Source organism: Tamandua tetradactyla, chromosome 20, assembly GCF_023851605.1.
Source record: "Tamandua tetradactyla isolate mTamTet1 chromosome 20, mTamTet1.pri, whole genome shotgun sequence".
Lineage (NCBI taxonomy): Eukaryota > Metazoa > Chordata > Mammalia > Pilosa > Myrmecophagidae > Tamandua > Tamandua tetradactyla.
In genome coordinates, this window is record NC_135346.1 from 22,144,659 (window position 1) to 22,152,735 (window position 8,077).

The window sequence follows — 8,077 nt, forward strand, 5'->3', positions numbered from 1 at the left end:
AGTATAAACTGATAATCCTCTGAACACCCCTCTCCACTCCTGCCACAATTCCTATTCCCCAAGATTAACAATTTCATAGTCAAATGTAATGTTCAATTATAGTAACCATAGTTTTTTAAAAATGTTATTATTGAGAAATATCCACACACATACAGTCCATCCATATTATACAATCAGTCCATCCATATTATACAATCAGTGGCTCATAATATCAACACATAGTTGTGTATTCATCACCATGATAATTTTTAGAACATTTGCATCACTCCAGAAAAAGAAAAAGAAAAAGAAAAACTCATACATCCCATACCCTTACCCCTCTTTCTCTGTGGTCGTTAGGTTCAGATGTCAACTTGGCCAGGTGAAGGTGCCTAGTTCTGCTGTGGACATGAGCCAATGGCATGTGAACCTCATCTGTTGCTGATTACATCCACAGTCGGCTAGGAGGTGTGCCTGCTGCAATGAATGATGTTTGGTTTAATTAGCTGGTACTTAAATGAGAGAGCTCAACGTAGCACAGCCCAAGCAGCTCAGCATACCTCATCTCAGCACTCACAGCTCAGCCCAGACCTTTGGAGATGCAGAAAGGAATCACCCCTGGGAAAGTTGTTGGAACCCAGAGGCCTGGAGAAAAGGCCAGCAGAGATCGCCCTGTGCCTTCCCATGTAAGAAGAACAACGTCAGTTGAACATTAGCTGCCTTTCCTCTGAAGAACTATACATTTTTAACTAAATAAATCCCCTTTTATTAAAACCCGATCCATCTCTGGTGTGTTGCATTCCAGCAGTTAGCAAACTAGAACGCTTTTGTTGATCCATAGTATTTCAGGCTACCATTTTTTACCTTTTATCATTCCTATTATTTACTTTTTATCCAATTTTTTTTTTACTCATTTGTCCATACCCTGAATAAAAGGAGCATCAGACACAAGGTTTTCACAGACATGCAGTCACATTGTAAAAGCTATATCATTATACAGCCGTCTTCAAGAATCAGGGCTACTGGAACACAGTTCAACCATTTCAGGTACTTCCCTCTAGCACTCCAGTACACCATTAACTAAAAAGGGATGTCTATATAATGCATAAGAATAACTCCAGGATAACCTCTCGACTCTGTTTGAAATCTTCTCAGCCCCTGAAACTTTATTTTGTCTCAGTTCTCTCTTCGCTTTTTGGTTAAGAAGACTTTCTCCATCCCTTGTGGCCGGGTCCCTGGTCATCCCTGGGAGTCAGGTGTGAGTGGGACCTTTTGATTAGGTTATTTCAATTGAGGTGTGACACACCTCATTCAGGGTGGGTCTTAATCCTCCTTCTGTAGTCCTTTGTAAGAGGATAAAACACAGAAGCTAAGAGGCAAAATTAAGAGAACTCATAGAGGAAAGCCCTGGAGAAGCTAAGAGAGGATCCCCAGAAGCAGAGAGAAAACCCCTGGAACCAGAAACTGAAAGCAGTGAAACCTGAAAGCATCAGCAGACGCCAGCCATGTGCCATCCCATATGACAGAGGTGTCCTGGATGCCACTAGCCTGTCTTCAGAGTTAAGTACATCCTGTTGACACCTCAAGTTGCATATTTTCATGGCTTAAGAACTGTAAATTGTAAGTTAATAAATGCCTATGCCAGTTTGAAAATATTATGTACCACATCCTGTCTTGTGGGAGCAGCCATTTCTTTTCATCCTGATTCAATATTGCAGGTTGGAAACTTTTTTTGTGTGTGTAAAACATTTGATTTATTGATCTGTTTTTTTGAAATTTGATGCATCACCACTGTTTTACAACCAAGCCATTAATCTTGTAGCCTTGTCAACATTAACTGGTTTGTTTTCATGATGCTGCTGAGAAATCAGCTATTTCTGCAGAGGTTCAAGGGAAAGGCCTTTTGAGAAGTGTGCAAGTTCCTTTTGTATATCTACAAAAGCTTTATTTACTCTGTTAACTGTATCATTATTCACAATGTTTATCTTAAGATTCATGGTAACTGTGTTTGTTTTTTTTAGTCTTCGAGTTTTTTTGGCTGGCTAAGTGAAATACATTCCTGAACTTCTGCCATCTTAATTTGTTCTTGGCCATTTTCGCTCTCCAGTCCTCTGGTTCTTGTATGCAGCCGCTCAAGCCCCAGGTGACGTCATCTGCATGCCCAGGTTGGAAACTTTTGATTAGATTATCTCCACGGAGAAGTGGCACACCCAAGTGTGGATGTGACCTTTTTTTTTTTTTAAACTTTTTTTATTAATTAAAAAAAAATTAACAAACAAAACATTAAGATATCATTCCATTCTACATGTACAATCAGTAATTCTTAATATCATCACATAGTTGCATATTCATCATTTCTTAGTACATTTGCATCGATTTAGAAAAAGAAATAAAAAGACAACAGAAAAAGAAATAAAATGATAATAGAGAAAAAAAAGATTATACATACCATACCCCTTACCTCTCGCTTTCATTTACCACTAGCATTTCAAACTGAATTTATTTTAACATTTGTTCCCCCTATTATTTATTTTTATTCCATGTGTTCTACTTTTCTGTTGATATAGTAGCTAAAAGGAGCATCAGACACAAGGTTTTCACATTCACAGAGTCTCATTGTGAAAGCTGTATCATTGTTCAATCATCATCAAGAAACATGGCTACTGGAACACAGCTCTACATTTTCAGGCAGTTCCCTCCAGCCTCTCTGCTACATCTTGAACAACAAGGTGATATCTACTTAATGCATAAGAATAACCTCCAGGATAACCTCTTGACTCTGTTTGGAATCTCTCAACCATTGACACTTAGTCTCATTTCACTCTTCCCCCTTTGGTCAAGAAGGTTTTCTCAATCCCTTGATGTTAATTCTCAGCTCATTCTAGGGTTTTTCTCAGTCCTTTGATGCTGAGTCTCAGCTCATTCCAGGATCTCTGTCCCACGTTGCCAGGAAGGTCCACACCCCTGGGAGTCATGTCCCACACAAAGAGGGGGAAGGTGGTGAGACTGCTCGTCATGTTGGCTGGAGAGAGAGGATGTGACCTTTTGATTATATGGAGATGTAACTCTACCCAATCCAGGTGGGTCTTGATTAGTTTACTAGAGTCTTTAAAAGGGGAAACATTTTGGAGAAACTTCAAAAAATGACAGAGCCAACTTCAGAGCAGAGCTGACACAGATGCAGACACTTGGAGAACAGAGACACAGATGTTTGGAGATGCTTGGAGCCCAGCAAATGTTGCTATGAGAAGTTAAGCAAGCCAGAACCTAGAGAGAGCCAATGGAAGCCAAGATATGAAGGCCAGCCCAAGAGAAACAAAGTTTGAGGAACTTTCAGAGGCTGAAAGCAACAGAGACCAGGAGCAAGGGACCAACAGATGCCAGCCACATGACTATTTAACTGACAGAGGTGTTCCTGATGCATCAGCCTTCCTTGAACTAAGGTATCTTTATCTGGATGCCTTAGTTTGGACATTTTTATAGGCTTAGAACTGTAAATTTGTAACTTATTAAATTCCCCCTTTTAAGAGCCATTCCAGTTCTGGTTTATCACATTCCAACAGGTTGCAAACTAACACAATGCCCATTGTAGAAGCCAACCCATCTCTGCTATAATGTTTTTCATCAGCTTTAGCAAATCAAAACAGACATTCCTGATTCAGAACATTCCCAGCACCATAGAGGCTCCCTTATGTCCCCTCCGTGTTGATACAACCCCTTAAAACAACAAGTGGGATCTCTATCACTGTAGATATATTTGGCCTGTTGTTTTTTTTATTGTAAACCTTAACAAATAAACACACAAAAATTCTTGACATACAAACATTCCATACATGGTGTACAATCAATGGCTCACAATTATCATTACATTGTTGTGTATTCATCACCATGATCATTTTTTTGAACATTTGCATCTCTCCAGCAAAAGAAAGAATAAAGAAAAAACTCGTATATGCCATACCCCTTACCCCTCCCTCTCATTGACCACTAGTATTTCAAGCTAGTCTATTTATTTTACTCTTTGTTCCCCCTATTATTTGTTTTTATTTTATCCACATTTTTTACTATCTGTCCATAGATATAAGGAGCATCAGACACAAGGTTTTCACAATCACACAGCCACATTGTAGAAACTATATCATTATGTAATTATCTTCAAGAAACATGCTACTGGAACACATCTCTACAGTTTCAGGTTCTTCCCTCTAGCCTCTCTAATACACCATAAACTAAAAAGGTGATATCTGTATAATGCATAAGAATAACCTCGAGGATAACCTCTCAACTCGGTTTGAAATCTCTCAGCCACTGACATTTTATTTTGTCTCATTTCTCTCTTCCCCATTTTGGTAGAGAAGGTTTTCTCAATCCCTTGATGCCAGGTCCCAGCTCATCCCAGGATTTCTGTCCTACATTGCCAGGGAGGTTATACCCCTGGGAGTCATGTCCCATGCAGAGGGGGGAGGGCAGTAAGTTCGCCTACCCTAACGGCTTAGAGAGAGAGAGAGGCCACATCTGAGCAACAAAAGTGGTTCTCTGGGGTGACTGTGAGGCATAATTTTAAGTAGGTTTAGCTTATCCTTTTTGTTTGTTTGTTTGTTCTGTTTTTTTTTTTATATAGCTTATCCTTTGCAGGGATAAGTTCATAGGGGCAAACCCCAAGATAGAGGGCTCAGCCTATCGATTTGGTTGTCCCCACTACTTGCGAGATTATCAGGAATTCTCTAATGGGGAAATTGAATCTTTCCCTCGTTCTCCCCATTTCCCCAAGGGAACTTTGCAAATACTTCTTTATTCACTGTTCAAATCACTCTGGGATTTATTTGGCATCACACTAACTTGGACAAACCAACAAAATCTCATGCCCTATTCAAGGTTTCATGTATTTACGGTGTTCAAGTAAACCGACCATACAAGGTAAATTAGGAAATGCACTAGTCAAAATATAAATTTTGCACCAAACAAACATTTCTCCCTTTAGTCTTACACGGAAGTTGAAGTTTTAAAATGTGGTTGACCATCTATTTTCAATACCCTGCAGTACTGACATTCCTTGTTCTTCCTTATGCAAAAATATTTTTCAGTTTGTACATTTAATCAACATCATTGTACACTCTAGGCATTCCTAAATTATACTATCTCAGTCTTTATCATCTATCTTTCCTACTAGTTCCATATGTGTCCCCAGCCTTTCTCCTATCATTCTCACATTCAGCTTCATTCAGTGTACTTACATTATTGTGCTACAATCAGGTAGTATTGTGCTAACCATTTCTGAATTTTTACAATCAGTCCTGTTGCACAGTCTGGATCCCTTCAGCTCCAATTACCCAATCTCTACCCTATTTCTGTCTCCTGATAACCTGTGTATGTGTATGTGTGTGTGTATGTCTATAGTTTATTTTTATGACTGAATAGTCTTCCATTGTGTGGAAATGCTACAATTTGTAAATCTATTCACTTGTATTGTTTCCAGTTTTTGGCTATCATAAATAAAGCTGTAAAGAATATTCAAGTACAAGTCTTTGTATAGACACGTACTTCTCTTTTTCTTCGGTATATATCTAGGAGTGGACTGTGCAGGTCTTAGTATAAGTGCACACGTAACTTCTTAAGAAACTGCCAAACTGTTTTCCAAAGTGGTTGTACCATTTTACATTTTCACCAGCAGTGTTTGAGGGTTACACCTGCTCTACATTCTACATCCTGGCCAGCACTTGGGATGGTCAGTCTCCTTTACCATTCTAATGGGTGTGAATTTTGTGGTTTTAGTTTGCATTTTTCTAGTCACGAATGGTGTAGAGCATCTTCAGATGTGTTTAATTGCCATTGATTTATCTTCTTTTAAAATCTTTTGCCCAATTTTTTTTTTTTTTTTTTTTTTTTTTTTTTTTAAAGAGAGAGGGAGGAAAGGAAGGAAAGACAGAGAAGGAAGGAAGGATGGAAGGAAGGGAAACATTTTTAAACATTTTCTTGTTTTATTATATTTTGTTTGTTTGTTTGTTTTTTACATGGGCTGGGGCCGGGAATCGAACCGGGGTCCTCCGGCACGGCAGGCAAGCACTCTTGCCCGCTGAGCCACCGCGGCCCGCCCCTGCCCAATTTTTATACAATCGGGTGTTTTGTTTCCTTATTTTTAGTTGTAACAGTTGTGTATATATTCTTGGTAAAAGACCTTGTGGAGTATAAGTTTTTCAAATGTTTTCTGTGTCTTGCCATTCTTTTCTTCTTCTTTTTCTTCTTTTTTTTTAAACTTTTTTATTGTATAGTATAATATATATACAAAGCAAAGAAATAAAAAAGCCATAGTTTTCAAAGCACTCTTCAATAAGTAGTTACAGGACAGATCCCAAAGTTTATCATGGGCTACCGTACAGTCCTCTCAGATTTTTCCTTCTAGCTGCTCCAGAATATAGGAGGCTAGAACTTAAATATTTTTTATCACCACGATTGACATTTTCCTTTCTTTTTTGAGAAAAATAACATATGTACAAAAAAGCTATAAATTTCAAAGCACAGCACCACAATTAGTTTATAGAACATATTTCAGAGTTTGACATGGATTACAGCCCACAATTTTAGGTTTTTATTTCTAGCTGCTCTAAGGTACTGGAGACCAAAACAGATGTCAATGTAATGTTTCAGCAATTATATTCATTTGGTAAATTCTATCTTCTCTGTATAACTCCATCATCACCTTTGATCTTTCCATCCCTCTCTTTAGGGGTGTTTGGGCTATGGCCATTCTAAATTTTTCATATTGGAAGGGTCTGTCACTAATATGGGGTAGGAAGATGGAAGTATCTGATGTTCTGGAGAGGTTATGGCCTCTAGATTTTGGAACTTATCTGTTCCAGGGACCCATCTGGAGGTTGTAGGTTTCTAGAAAGTTATTGCAGTGCATGGAACCCTTTTGGAATCTTATATATTACTGCAGGTTTTCTTTAGGATTGGCTGAAATGGTCCTGGTTGGGGTTTGGATAACCTGTGTTCTTTGCTGAAATTTTTTTAAAATTTATTTATTAATTAAAAAATAAAGAAACAAAATAAAACAACATACATAATCAGTAATTCACAATATCATCACTTAGTTGCATATTCATAATTTCTTAGAACATTTGCATTAATTCAGAAAAAGAAATAAAATGACAATAGAAAAAGAAATAAAACGAACACAGGAAAGAGAAAAAAAAAAAGATTATACCTACCATACCCCTTACCCCTCGCTTTCATTGATCACTAGCATTTCAAACTAAATTTATTTTAGCATTTGTTCCCCCTATTATTTATTTTTATTCCATATGTTCTACTCCTTTGTTGATAAGGTAGATAAAAGGAGCATCAGTCACAAGGTTTTCACAATCACACAGTCACATTGTGACAGCTGTCTCATTATTCAATCATCCTCAAGAAACATGGCTACTGGTCTTTACTGAAATTTTGCAAGTTCACTCATTAATATTCATTCATATCAGTGAGACCATACAGTATTTGTTGTTTGTTTCTGGCTAATTTTACTCAGCATAATGTCTTCAAGATTCATCCATGTTGTTTCATGCTTCATGACTTTATTCTGTCTTACAACTGTGTAATATTCCATCAACTCATCTGTTGATGGATATTTGGGCTGCTTCCATCTCTTGGCAATTGTAAATAATGCTGCTATAAACATAGGTGTGCCAATGTCCATTTGTGTCCCTGCCTTCATGCCCTCTGAATAGATACCTAGCAATGGGATTGCTGGATCATATCGCAGTTCTATACTTATCTTCCTGAGGAATCGCCAAACTGCCTTCTACAGCGGTTGTACCATTTTACATTCCCACCTACAGTGGATAAGTGTGCCTCTTTCTCCACATCCTCTCCAGCACTTATTGTTTTCTGTATTTTTGATAATGGCCATTCTGGTGGGTGAGAGATGATATCTCATTGTGGTTTTAATTTGCATTTCCCTAATAGCCAGTGAAGGTGAGCATCTTTTCATGTGCCTTTTAGCCATTTGCATTTCCTCTTCTGAGAAGTGTTTGTTTATGTCTTTTGTATTTGGCCTGTTCTTGATCTTTGTGCAAATGGACTCATACTGTATGAACTCTTTAAT

General features: G+C 38.0%; 1 pseudogene; it reads right to left on the reverse strand.

Annotated features, from left to right (window-relative positions):
* Positions 1-1,775: 1,775 nt before the first annotated feature.
* Positions 1,776-2,073, reverse strand: LOC143663910 (ribosomal biogenesis factor pseudogene; annotated as a pseudogene).
* Positions 2,074-8,077: the final 6,004 nt, after the last annotated feature.